Genomic DNA, 14,533 nt, shown 5'->3' with positions numbered 1-14,533 from the left:
AGGCTTTTGTCACCGCTTGTACGCTGCTGTGACAACAAATACAAACAAATTTTTTTTAAATAAGATGGAACAGACCAGAAAACCACAAAGTGGGAAACAGCCCACTTAAAAATATTGGGAAAAAAATGATTTAACATCCCCAGCGGTAGACTACATCATGAAAATGTTCACATAAAGCAGTAGAACACGATGATCCTGTCCTGATCTTCAAGCATTTGGACCAAATTTCAAACCAGCCAGTCTCAGCTGGTAAGGATGCATCCTGCTTTGCTTCTCGCGCCCTCGCTGACCTGTGAGGAACTTGCAGAGAGGATATTGTGTTTCACCATCTGAGCTACACAGATAAATATGCACAGCGTAAATCATGTCCTGTGCTGTGGTGCAAGGAGGGGAAAGGTAGATTCACTGCCTCAATGGTAGGAAATGCCGGCCCAGCACTCTTGGATAATCTCACATGCTTTTAGGTTAAACAAGCAAAAAATATTTCAGCAGCATCATCATGGACATCATCTTTGTTTTAATTCCAGATTGGCTTTCCCCCCCCACTTTGTTGGAGAAAGTCTCTGGTTCTTGTAATACTGACTCTACCAAAAGTTAGGCAAGACAGTTACATATTGTATCTAGCTTGAGAGTTTCTGAATTAATCACGCTGGAGATTTTTGTGATGAGCTTTAGAGAAAACGAAAATGATCGTCGCTATAAAGCATCTTCCAGTGTAGCTCAGATCAGCTTTACTACCTCACACAAGTCTCATATGGTTTTACACCATAGACTAACTATAACTAGACTATACCAGTAATTCCCAGAACCTTGTATACACACATGCTGCCTAACGAATCAATTAAAATCAAACATTTTACATTTATTTAACGGGCTTTAATTTCTTGATTTGGTCCTTTGCTCATACTGCCACTGCTGATTTAGCTTGTTAGCTTCTTTAAAAAGTCTCTGATTAGGTTTGTTGTTGCAGTCACTTTCCTGATGGTCCCCCTGCAGTTTGCTATGGCAGCAAACTCACACACTATCAAATAGTTGTGCCTCAGAGTGTGCATACAACTATTTGCCTGTGAAGCTGTGCACACGTTGTTCATGAAGGAAACAGACTGGCTCGCGAGCAGTCATGCTGTAGGCTGACTGACTGCTGACCAGTTCAAACCAAGAGCTGGGAAAGTCAGCTGATTCAGTGCATCTCTAGTTCAAATTCATTTCCAGTAATAATATCAAATAATGACTTGAGAACGTGGACAGAGATACACTTTTACTTAACTTTGCACTCTTTTTTTAAAGATGAATTGCAAAATGAGGTGCACAATTCTCACAACAGGTAATTAGGTGCAAATTCAAGACCAGAAATAAAAATAAGTTTTTTAATACAGGCTATAAACTGTATATAAGGGCTGGAAGTAGCCACTATGACCCACTGGTTAGGAAAATGCTGTCTTTGAGCCTCCAGCTGAGAGAGCTGAACAAGGGTACGTACTCAGTAGACCTACATGGGGTGTGTAGGTCTGCTACCTTGTTTCATCGTGCCTTTTGACTCTAATAGGAACCACATGTTATGAAGAGAACATCGTGTTATATTCAATAAGACCAGAGCCACAGATTGAAATAATAAACTCATCAGGAACTTCATTAGTCAGCTCATAGATCGGGGGGCTGAGGGGCCATTTTTCCAGAGATTTCTATACGATCTGACATTTTTTTCAACTAAAGGAGTCACCCTGCTGCTGTACATTACAGATTTAAGGCACTTCAGCACTGGGCCCACTTTTCAAACCTGGAAGCTACATCCATGTGTTACATCTATAAAAAAAACCTTTCACATGCTGGAGGGTCGACAGCGAGTTCTCTGTGTTTTTATCCCTGGTAACACTGGTTATATAACACACAATCCTTTGGCCCATTGTCAACACAAGAATAATGAAGAACCCTCAATATCCACCCCCCCTTTCTTTTTCCAAACTAAAAAAAGATTAAAAAATGGAGTGTGCTTGGTTTTCTGTAATGTTTACTGGACAGTGAAACTGTGCAGCACCGTGTTTCTACAACAGCTGACAGAAAATATATGAAAGCAGCTTTTAGAAGGAAACTCGCCATTGATGCTGTTGTTGCTACTTTACTGTTATCTCAAAACAGTTCAAATTGCTGGAATCCTGCAACTTTCTGCTTTCAAAAAATGAAAGATGATTTGTTTATGGTTAAAATATAATGAAGAATAGATCTAGATGCCTATAACAAACTAAACTAAAAGCATAGTCTCTCTTTTGTGGAAACCAGCAACTGCTCTCTATTTTCCTCAATTGGTGGAATTGATTGGCTTAAAAAGGGCTCTCGCTTGTATGAAGCCTGGTTATTTTGTCTTTTTTGAGGAAAGCAGGGGAAGCGTTAAATACAGCAACGTGTTCTCGCAGAGACACCAAAGCTGCCGTCTAGGTCCCATCATCGCCTCCTTCCAGCAGGAAATCAAGCGAGGCATTACATTTTATGATCGGTTTTCATTTATGGGTTGGGAAACAGTGGAGCGGTGTGTTCAGACACAATGCTGATTTATTTGCACACATGACTTGTCACTATTTCCTGCTATTGTGTTTTGTGTCAGAAAGAAGCAAAGTAAAAACGCGATTAAACACATGCTCTGTCCAAGATAAAGAAACATGCACTGTAAATTCTTCCTCTTCTCATACGATGACAGAAACATATCACCATTCAAAATAAAGAGTTGTCAAGCATGCATTGGTCAAGAGTTGTCAATCATATTGCATGTGATGCAAGCAGCAGTTGCTATAGGGAAAAATATGTATTTTCCAACTGGTTGGCAGTGGTTCCTGGGGATAGCTGGCTGTCCCGCATGAAATAATTTGCAAAGAATGTGCAGAATAAAAAACCATTGTTGTTTAGTTGTTAGCACATTGCCAAGATGTCCTGTAGTTCATGTTTCTATGCAAATAATTGCCAACTGGCTGAGCAGTTGTATAACTCGTCGCAAAAATGTGTCGCAAGTAAAAGGTATTAGCTTAACCTCTAGTGCCCGGACCGTGTGCTCAATAGTGCAACTGCGTTGTTTTTATCATAAGTGAGCTTTTGTACACAGTCAACAGCCTTTTCAGCACTAACTTACAGTCATGGCTAAAAGATTTGACAATGACACAAATATTGGTTTTCAGAGTGATCAGATGAATTGCAAAGTCCCTCTTTGCCATGAAAATTAACTTAATCCCAAACAACCCATTTCTACTGCATTTCATGATCAGTATATCATACCATAAAACCACCTCCTGAGATCATTTCAATAATCTTCTTGTTAACACAGGTGAGAATGTTGACGAGCACAAGGCTGGAGATCATTGTGTCATGCTAATTGAATGAGAATAGCAGACTGGAATCGGCTTGAAATCATTGTTCTTCCTGTTAACCATGGTTACCTGCAAGAAGACATCACTGCGTTGCATAAAAAGGGCTTCACAGGCAAGGATGTTGTTGCTACTAAGATTGCAGGTAAATCAACCATTTATTGGATCATCAAGAACTTCAAGGAAAGAGGTTTAGCTGTTGCTAAGACAGCTTCAGGGCGCACAAGAAAGTCCAGCAAGGGCCAGGACCGTCTCCTAAACATGATTCAGCTGCGGGAACGGAGTGCCACCAGTGCAGCGCTTGCTCAGGAATGGCAGCAGGCAGGTGTGAGTGCATCTGCGAATACAGGGAGGCAAATACTTTTGACGCCCCTTTCCCATTGTTTGGGGCATCTGGAAAAAGGATTGTCTGGTGAAGAAAAGGTGAGCGCTACCATCAGTCCTGTCTCATGCCAACAGTAAAACATCCTGAGACCATTAATGTGTGGGCCTGCTTCTCAGAACCCAGCCATGAATAAAGAATGGCACCAAAACAGCAACTTCTTCCAACCATCCAGTTTGGTGAAGACCAACGCCTTTTCCAGCATGATGGAGCACTGTGCCATAAGGTCAGAGTGATAACTAAGTAGCTTGGGGAACAAAACATTGAAATTTTGGGTCCATGGCCAGGGAACTCTCCAGACCTTAATCCAATTGAGAACTTGTGGTCAATCCTCAAGGGGCAGGTGGACAAACAAAAATCCACTAATTGTGACAAACTCCAAGCACTGATTATGAAAGAATGGGCCGCCATCAGTCAGGATTTGGCTCAGTAGTTGATTGACAGCACGTCAGGGCAAATTGCAGAGGTCTTAAAAAAGAAGGGCCAACACTGCAAATACAGACTCTTTGCATAAACTTGATGAAATTAGAAGAAAAACCATTGAAAGTTATGAAGTGCTTGTAATTATACTTCAATCCATCACAGAAACAACTGACAAAGATCTAAAAACACCGAAGCAGCAAACTTTTGACATTAATGAGCAGTGTTGGATAACGTTATTTTAAAAGTACACTACAACATAGTTGGTATTAAAATGTAACATGTGTAACATGTTCAGGTACTTTAGTGTCATCCGAAATAAACACTGCTGCACAGTTAGGTTGCCCATCTTTTACTGCACTGGATAGTGAGTCAATATTATTATCTCCTTTTCTGCATGACCAACAAAAAGCTTCTAAATTTTCTTCAAAGTAAAAGCTTTAGCTGAACTCAAAGCTAGCTGCTGTAGTTTTGAAAGTGCAGCACAGATTAATGGGCCAAGACACCAGTGCCATGTAGCTGATCCTCCATTTTCATTCTTTGTGTTGCACCACAGACATTTCAGTGGGTTTGCCACAGAGAGAAAATGTATCCACCGGGCTACAATGTTTCATATAAATAGCTTTGTTTTTTGTTTTAAAGACTGAATTGTCATAAATCGTCACAGACATTATTCAAAGGTTTCTGGCCAGGTCACCACCAATATAGCTCAGGTTCAGAGTCAGTTCTGTCCAGGTGAACCATGTGGAAATTTCATGCTTTTATACATCTTGATGCATGCTCAATCCAGGTAAGTAAATCCCAAAAAGTTGATTCTGTTCATCTGGACGTTTTCAGTCAGAGAAACGTTTCGTCACTCATCCAAGTGACTTCTTCAGTCTCAGCTGACTGCAGGTTTCCCCAAACCTTATAAACAGTACGTTTGCACAATGACTGAAACTAGCACCACTGAAGGAACAATGGGCTGGGAGGTCAGTTCCTTCATCATTAATATGCAAATTCCCATGACCATTGATCAATGGCCATGAGTACTATTCACAGAGAGTTGGGGAATGGCTGGAATCACAGCACTGTAAGATGGCTAAAGATGTACCCTGTCCAGGATGTACACATTCTGGACAGGGAGGAACACTGGTTTGAGTGGGGAGTCAAGGAGGCCATTTACGTGAAAAGTGAAAGTCACGAAACGAAGTGGTGAAACGTTTCTCCCACTGAAAATGTCCAGATGAACAGAATCAACTTTTGGGGATTCATGCTTTTATAATCTGTGACTTCATCTGCTAATCACTGATGAATTTCTTGTGGTATCCCCTCCCACAGCCACTGACAACAGTGGTTACAACTTTGAGCCCAGACATTTTGTGTGATTGTGCTGGTCAAAGGTTTTTGATCTTATTGCCAGTCCAATTTGTTTTGGTGGAACCAGTTCTAGATGCAGCACTGGCACAGGCCCTGTGCTGTGGAAAAGGAGTAATACTACTTTGATTACACTACTTTCCTTTTTTTCTCTAAAAACGTTTGTGTCAATTCAGTGTGTATGGGAACATCACGTCAGAATATCCTTCTTGTGCATTATTTAGCATTCAGGTCCATAAGAGCTTATAAATGTCATCTCCCATTCATCTTTTGCACTCCAGTGAGCATGCACTTATTTTGTATTCACTCTGGTAATCCCAGCCAAAACCTCACATGTTGCATCACATTTTTTGGGTCACATCTGCCCAAACAATGTGCTGCCAGTACTCATCAGACTATTTTGACAATCAAGAATTTCCTGCAAAATTTTGATGCGGAAAACTGAAGCACTTAGATGCCCTTTTAATAAGTCCCTGCTGAAAAATAATACTACTGAATTATTTTGACAAAATACTTCTTTGAAAACAGGACAGCCATTCTGTGTCTTTTGTATCTGTTCCCAAAAACCTTGATCTTGACAGATTGACTACAGGGAAAATTGTATTGTGTTCTCAGCTCCACAAACCTAGCTTCCCCTGTGGCTCATTAAAGCACACAAACACCAGCATTTCCCCTTTAGCTTTCCTCTTTGCTGTCCCTGCTCCCACTTAGACTGCTGCTGCCCACTTACAGATGGGATACATGGAGGAATGCACAGGAACGCCTCTATTCTGTTCTCACTGCTTCTGCAGTAAATAAGATTGCCCCCCAAGGAGGCCATCTTGGAGCTCTGACAGAAATATTCTGAACTTCCTGTGAACCCAGAAACAAGAACAAACTCCCTGGATGCTAAAAAGGTAGGTCTCCCTTTCTCAGTCTCTTTCTCTTAGTCTTACCACACACACACACACACACACACACACACACACACACACACACACACACACATTGTTCATTTTCTACATGTTTGGCTCTTTGTACTTTCCGTGTTCTACATGCAGTTGTGCAAACACAAACTGGTCTGCTGGCTGCCTTACACACCTTTTGTTCTGCAGACAGCAGCACACTTTGTTTTTATTCTGCTTGCTCGAGCAAGATAAGAGCGAATGGAAGAAAGTGGAGGTCTGCAAACCAAAAATATTACAGACTCAGAGAATTTAAAAAAAAAAGAAAGATCACCTCTTGTTTCTTTACAAAGAGCAGCCAGTATCTTATTTTTGCAGGACTGCCCTGCAGTCAGGGTCAGGTGATGTTGGTTTTGGGATAGTATAATGCTGAACTTGACTTGTGTGTTGATTCCAAATATAAAATATGATCCACAATGTGAAATTTTTTTTTTTTTTAAGCCTCACACTGATTCAAGGAAAATGCACTGATTTCCATCCCTCTTTTGAAAATAAATATGCTCTTCCTATGTAGCCAAACTTGACCATATAGTTTTAGGTCCCATGCTAACATTTATACATATGTGCAAAGACACATGTAAGAAAACTCAGAGGGCAGGAGTGCAGCTGCACAGAGTTACTGCTGAGAATCTCCATCGTTCGCATTTCAGGACAGCAGGCTACACTGGAAACCCTGCGTTTGGCTTCAGATGTGCCTGTTACTGCTCTGGAGGGACCTATGTTTGTGTGGGTGTGTGTATGTGGTGGAGTTGGTGGATAAGAAGGTCTTGAACTAATTCATGTTTTCCCATAAATGCAGTGCATCTAGAGTTCATATCCATGGAGCAGGTTGTTTCACGAGGATTCCCACGGATCCTGTGCTCACCACAGCTTTGTATGTATATATTACATATAAATATTACAGTCAAATGGGAAACATGCAGAACTCTTTTCATTTCATCTTGTCATCTTGTATTTAACCACATCCCCAGCCATGTTGTCTACCAAGTATCCCATAATGACAAAAGACATTGCCATAACTATTTTTTCAGCACTTAGACAAACACCTTTGACAGCCATTAAAGAGATTCTCTCCCATTCTGCTGTGGATGAAAAGTCATTCCAGAGAGGTTCAAGAGTCTCCTGTGTTTCTTTGTTGTGTGTTTACAGTTAGCTTTATGGTTATTGGAAGGTCAAGATTAGGTCCTAAGTTCTGGTACATTATGAATATTTCTGCATTTTTATTTGTTTGTTTATGTTTCTTTCAGCTGACCTGCACATCTACAGCAAATGCTGCATTGTTAGCTTAGATCCAAAGTGCTGAAGAAAGAGAGATCATATTTGTCTTACTCATGATATATTTCTGAGTGTGAGCTGGTCTTCCCACTAAGCGCACTTCATTCATGGAATGAAGTCTGGATAAATACGAGTAATGAGGATGCAGCCTCGTAATCGCTCCCTGTTTGGGAACTTTCTTCTTCCACTGAAAAACAGAATGATGTATTTGACCTGTCTATGATATCATTACGGTTCCAAACTACTGTTTTCCTTTTAAACAGTTGAAGCACTCGCACAAAACGTGGTGCAAACTCATTTTACTTTGTCATCCATGTAAAAACTAATTTGATCTTAAGTGGGTCTGACCAGTTAAACTATTGCCTTTTAACCTACAGACAAAGAGAAATAAATGAAAATGTAAATTGCTTCTCTATCTTTTAGTGTAAAGAAAATACACCAAGATTAATAAGCCATGCATTTATAAAACCGATACAGTGGGGCAAAAAAAGTAAAAAAAAAAAAGGTATACTTCAACTATGAGAGACAAAATGAGAATCCCCCCTAGAAAATCACATATTCTGATTTTTAAGAATTTATTTGCAAATTATGGTAGAAAATAAGTATTTGGTCAATATCAATCAATCACCTTTATTTATAAAGCACTTTAAAACAACCACAGCTGACACAAAGCGCTGTACATGGGAACCATAAAATAAAATTACATAAGATATAAATAAAAGCCAAATATAAGAAAAAAAAATTAATTAAATAACTAATTTCATTTGAATGGAAAACTAAGTCTCACTGAGGTTAAAAGCCAAAGAATAAAAGTGGGTTTTAAGACTCAATTTAAAAGTAGACGGTGAAGGGGCCTCTCTAATGTGCAAGGGCAAATTATTCCATAATTTTGGAGCCACGATAGAGAAGGCCCTGTCCCCTCTGAGCTTCCTCCTGGATCTCGGTACCTCCAGGAGCAGCTAGTCAGCTGACCTGAGAGACCGACAGGGTGTGTAGAGATGAAGAAGCTCAGACAGGTAAGGCGGGGCAAGACTGTGAAAGCATTTAAAAACAAACATAAGAATTTTAAAATGAACTCTAAAAGACACCGGCAGCCAGTGCAGTGAGGCTAGGACAGGGGTTATATGCTCTCTTTTACGAGTTCCTGTTAGGAGTCTGTGGTGAGAATAAGGCATGGCGGGACCACGGAGTACCATGTAGAGCCATCTTTATTCACATCTCACCACAACACAACACACACACCTGAGTCCCCGTGTTTTAACCCGGCGGGCGTGATTACGAATGCCGTGCAGGTGCGTCCGCCCTCCCTGCACGGCACTGCAGACCACGCCCGCCCTCCCTGCACGGCACCGCAGACCACGCCCCACCACAGAGTCGTGAAGAAGCATTTTCAACCAGCTGCAGACGTGAGAGCAACGACTGACTGACCCCCACATAAAGTGCGTTACAGTAGTCCAGGCGGGAAGAAATAAAAGCATGGATCACTATTTCAAGGTGCTGACTCGAAAGGAAAGACTTTACTCTTGCCAGTCGCCTTAAATGATAAAAACTGGACTTCACCACTGCTCTGATTTGGTTGTCCAATTTTAAATCACTGTCCAACTTAAAACCAAGATCAGTAACAACAGGTTTAAAATAAACTTCCAGGGTCCCAAATCTACAGATGAGGACTCACAGGGACCACTGGATCTAAACACCAACAACTCTGTTCTTTTCATTAAAATTTAAAAAGTTTAGAGCCAACCAAGCTTTAATGTCATCTAGGCATGTCATGAGAGATTTTATGGAGATGCCACCCTTCTGCTTCAGTGGGAAATAAATTTGGCAGTCATCGGCATAACAATGAAATTCGATCCCATGCCTTCTAAGGATGGAAGCCAGAGGAAATAAAAGTAAAAACAATAGTGGCCCTAAAATTGAGCCCTGTGGGACGCTGCATGACAGAGGAGCAGAAGATTCGGAACCGAGAAGGCTGACAGAGAAAGTTCTATCTAACAAATAAGACTTAAACCAATTGAGTGCAGTGCCACCAATACCTACTACATCACTTAATCAAGAAATTAGAATATTGTGGTCTACTGTGTCAAAGGCAGCAGTTAGGTCAAGCAAGACAAGAACAACATAGTTACCAGAATCACATGCCAGAAGGATGTCATTAAAAACCCTTAATAATGCAGAGTCTGTGCTATCAAGGGTTTTAAAACCTGACTGAAAAACCTCAAAGATGCCATTATCATCTAGAAAATCTTTCAGTTGACTAAAAACAATTTTCTCTAAAACCTTGGAAAGTGAAGGCAGCTTGGAAATAGGCCTATAGTTCGCTAAACCTGTGTGATCAAGGCTAGGTTTCTAAAGCAGTGGCTGCACTACTGCATGTTTGAAATTTGCAGGAACCACACCAGAAGACAGACTGCTGTTAATAATGTCAAGGACATACTGCCCTATACTAGGAAAAATGTCTTTAAAAAATTGTGGAGGAAAAGGATCCCGAGGGGAACCTGTGGGCTTAATATGGTGAACCACATCCTCTAAAGTGGAGAGGGTCACAAGTTCAAACTGAGTAAAAACAGCAGCGTAAGGGACAGAGACAGAGGGGTCAGAGTCAGGAGCTGTGATAAGAGCCCTGGTGGTGACAACCTTTTCAATAAAAAAGTTCAGAAAATTATTGCAAATATCAGGAGAAACTTCCAAACAGACAATCAATGGAGTATTAAGAACAGTGTCAATGGTCCTAAATAACACACGTGGGTTATGACTGTTGGAAGAAATAATATTTGCAAAATATTCCCTTTTTGCCTCTTTAACAGTGTTCTTGTAGCGATGCCAGCAGTCTTTGAGAATTTGAAATGATACATGCAGTTTATCCTTCTTCCATCTCCGTTCTGCTCGACGACATTCCCTCTTAACTCCACGAGTGCTCTCATTAAACCAAGGCTCAGGTTTAGCCTTGGGCTTTCTGGTTTTTAAAGGAGCCACAGAGTCCATGATTGTTTGACAGCAAGAATAAAACCAGGAATTAAGCTCTACTGTGTCAGAGGAGACCAAGTCAGAAGGGCCACCGAGCTGATTAAAGGCAGCAGAAAACTGCCTGGCAGTAGAGGAGTTAATAAGCCGACAGCACCGAGCAGGAGCGCCAGATTTAACTGCATTATGTTTAAAACCAACGCTGAATAACACAGGCATATGATCTGAGAGTGCACAGTCACAAAACTCCAAGTTAGTGACAGGCAGACCATATGACAGAACGAGGTCCAGTGTGTGTCCGTGCTCATGTGTAGGGCCAGGCACGGACTGTACCAGGCTAAAAGAGTCAATAAGGCTTAAAAAGTCCTTTACCAGTGGCTTATCAGGATAACATACATGTATATTAAACTCACCAACAATAAGAACACTATCATAGTTGGGCATAATCCCAGCTATAAAATCAGAAAAGTCGTTTGTGAAGTTCTTATTGTATTTCGGGGGGTGATAGATGACAGCGCAGAAAACCGGGTTTGTGCGACTCACCTCAAACGAGGTGAGTTCAAAGCTGGAGAACAAAGGCTGTAGAAAACACTGCTTACATTTAAAATCCTTTTTGTAAACAGTTGCTGTGCCTCCACCTCTGCCTGACGTCTGTGGCGAATTAAAATAGCAACAATCCACAGGTAAAAGTTCAGATAGAACACTGGACTCACCAATACTCAGCCACGTCTCAGTCACACACAGAAAATCCAGATCACGGAAACTGAAGAAGTCCTGAAGAATAAAAGTTTTGTTTAAAAGTGATCTGGTGTTCACCAGGCCAATCCTGGCAGGAGCTGGAGCACCTGGTTTCAATAAGTCGAGAAACCCGACGCAGCGATCTCAGGTTTCGATAATGTTGACAGCAGGGGTTTAGCCTGGGAGGGCATGGCAGCGAGGCTGAGGAGCATCATCAAAGCTGACCACAGGCACCAAGCAGGCATCAACAGGATCCAGGAAACGCCGAGACACAAAAAAATCTTGGAAATAATCCATGCGCTGGTGGGAAACCAGCAGAGCAACTCCTGGATAATCCTTTAGCTTCACCAGCTGACTGCTTCATTTACACCGGTGACGGTGACGCCTTCGCCAGGAAGGTAGCGTGGGAACCCGGAACGGGTAACCCGGGATTGCCGATACAACTGGGGGCAGGGGTTGCTGCCCACTAGCTCCAAACGACACAATATTTTGGACCACAGGTTGGAGGTCCAGTAGTGTCTGGCGATCATACCTCAGCAGAGACTTTGTTTCGTGGATGACACCAGTTAGAAATAATATAAGCAGGAACAAACTTGGAAATGACAGACGAGCAGCCACACACACCGGCGCCATCTTGGTCAACAACAAAAGTTCATCTCAGTACTTTGTTATATAGCCTTTGTTGGCAATGACAGAGGTCAGACGTTTTCTGTAAGTCTTGTATTTCGGCCCATTGTTCCATGCAGATCTCCTCTAGAGCAGTGATGTTTTAGGGCTGTCGATTGGCAACACTTTCAGCTCCCTCCAAAGATTTTCTGTGGGATTGGGATCTGGGGACTGGCTGGGCCACTCCAGGACCTTGAAATGCTTCTTACAAAGCCACTCCTTCATCACCTGGGTGCTGTGTTTGGGGTCATTGTCATGCTGAAAGACCCAGCCAGTCTTTCAGCATGACCCAGCATCTTCAATGCCTTTGCTCATGAAAGGAGGTTGTCACTCAAATTCTCATGATACATGGCCCCATTCATTCTTTCCTTTACAGGACTCCCTGCAGAAACAGAAACAGCCCCAAAGCATGATGTTTCCTCCCCCATGCCTCACAGTAGGTATGCTGTTCTTTGGATGCAACTCAGCACATGACAAGTAGAGTTTGTAATAGAAAGTTCTATTTTGGTTTCATCTGACCAAATGACATCCTCCCAATGCTCTTCTGGATCATCCAAATGCTCTCTAGCAAACTTCAGATGGGGCTGGACATGGACTGGCTTAAGCAGGGGGACACGTCTGGCACTGCAGGATTTGAGTGTGTTACTGATGGTGACCTTTGCTACTTTGGTCCCAGCTGTCTGCAGGTCATTCACAAGGTCCCACCTGTGTGGTTCTTGTGATCATTTTGACCCCACGGGGTGAGATCTTGCGTGGAGCCCCAGATCAAGGGGGATTGTCAGTGGTCTTGTATGTCTTCCATTTTCTAATGATTGATCTCTAAGTTGATTTCTTCACACCAAGCTGCTTACCTAATGCAGATGCAGTCTTCCCTGCCTGGTGCAGGTCTACAATTTTGTTTCTGGTGTCCTTTGACAGCTCTTTGGTCTTCTTGGCCATAGTGGAGTTTGGAGTGTGACTGTTTATGGTTGTGGACAGGTGTCTTTTATACTGATAATGAGTTCAAACAGGTGCCATTAATACAGGTAACGAGTGGAGGACAGAGGAGCCTCTTACAGAAGAAGTTACAGGTCTGTGAGAGCCGGAAATCTTGCTTGTTTGTAGGTGACCAAATACTTATTTTCCAACATAATTTGCAAATAAATTCTTTTTAAATCAGACAATTCTGAATTTTTTTTCTCATTTTGTCTCTCATAGTTGAGGTATACCTATGATGAAAATTACAGGCCTCTCTCATATTTTTAAGTGGGAGAACTTGCACAATTGGTGGCTGACTAAATACTTTTTTGCCCCACTGTATAAGTGCAATTTCAACAATATATCTTTTCTATATTATATTATATGCTACTGTAGTGAATCAAAGAAACCCTAACCCCTAACCCAAAGTTGAACTTACATGGAATCGTAACAATAAAAAAGCACCTCAACTTCTGCGATGACTGGTTTCGCAGGACTGCCAACAGAAATGAAATAGCCTATAAGAAAATGCACACTGCCTATTTTGGCAAACTTCAAAAGAACAATGATCATTTGTCATGGTCTGTGGTCCTGTGTCTGTGGAGTTTGTGTGTGATGCTCGGGTAGCCACACCCCCGGGCTGGGCCATCACCGGCACACCTGCTTTCCATCGGGGTGATTACCTGGAGGACTACTTAACCCCGCGCTGACGGATGCTCCATGCCAGTCTGTTTATCACCTCTCTGTGGTAACTAGACTCCCACGAAAGCGTTGCGCTAGTGTTTTATTTAAACTGCGTTAAATCTGCCTTCTTGTGTTTAAGATTTCGATCCGGCGTCCAGTGTCTGCCACCTGCCTGTCCTCCTGCTCGATTGGATCACCCGGTGCATCATCTGGCCTCGTCACTAACTCCACGGATTCCCTTCTCACGGACTTTCCCACTTCCCTCCCGAGCCCCACGGTCCCACTCCGATTGTAAGCCTACTACTCTAATCCTGTCTTGTGTTCCCCTGCTTCCTGGCTCACTAGTAATTTTCTCCCCTTTCTGTTGCAGCCTCCCACGGTCCCGATTCCGGCTTCCCCGCGTCATTTGTTTCCCCGGGTTTTTCAGTTCCTTGTTTGCTCCTCTGGTTTTCCCGGGTCGCCTTTTGTTATTTATAATAAAGTGTCTTTTCCTGCTAGCACGAGTCTGCTTCTGGATCCTTTTGTGCACGCGCGCCTCGGCGCATGACATCATTATGTTGTTTGTGATAGTTGACCTTTTCCTATTCTATTTGCAGTTATGACATCATAATTAAAAACACTGTTTCAGTTTCAAAATACTAGTTAGAAGATTTCCCTGCATTTCCCTAACATTCGAGTCAAGTTTGAAAAACACAAAATACACAAACCTCCAAACTGATTACAGAAAAACAATCAAACTCCAATATTCAGTCGGAGAAGGCTCTTGTCGTTGTGCTTCCAGACTGAAATTGCTATTG

At 42.1% G+C, this 14,533-nt stretch overlaps 1 long non-coding RNA gene across 1 annotated transcript; it reads left to right on the top strand.

Moving 5' to 3' along the window:
• Positions 1 to 11,599: 11,599 nt before the first annotated feature.
• On the top strand, positions 11,600 to 14,229 carry LOC112842368 (uncharacterized). Its single transcript, XR_003214109.1, has 3 exons — positions 11,600 to 13,800; positions 13,876 to 14,027; positions 14,107 to 14,229. It is a non-coding gene; the product is annotated as an uncharacterized LOC112842368 (long non-coding RNA).
• The last annotated feature ends 304 nt before the right edge of the window (positions 14,230 to 14,533 follow it).

The sequence above is a fragment of the Oreochromis niloticus genome, linkage group LG15 (genome assembly GCF_001858045.2).
Source record: "Oreochromis niloticus isolate F11D_XX linkage group LG15, O_niloticus_UMD_NMBU, whole genome shotgun sequence".
NCBI classification, from domain to species: Eukaryota; Metazoa; Chordata; class Actinopteri; order Cichliformes; family Cichlidae; genus Oreochromis; species Oreochromis niloticus.
The sequence above is the reverse complement of the archived record's forward strand: the minus strand, read 5'-3'. Positions and strand labels throughout refer to the sequence as shown.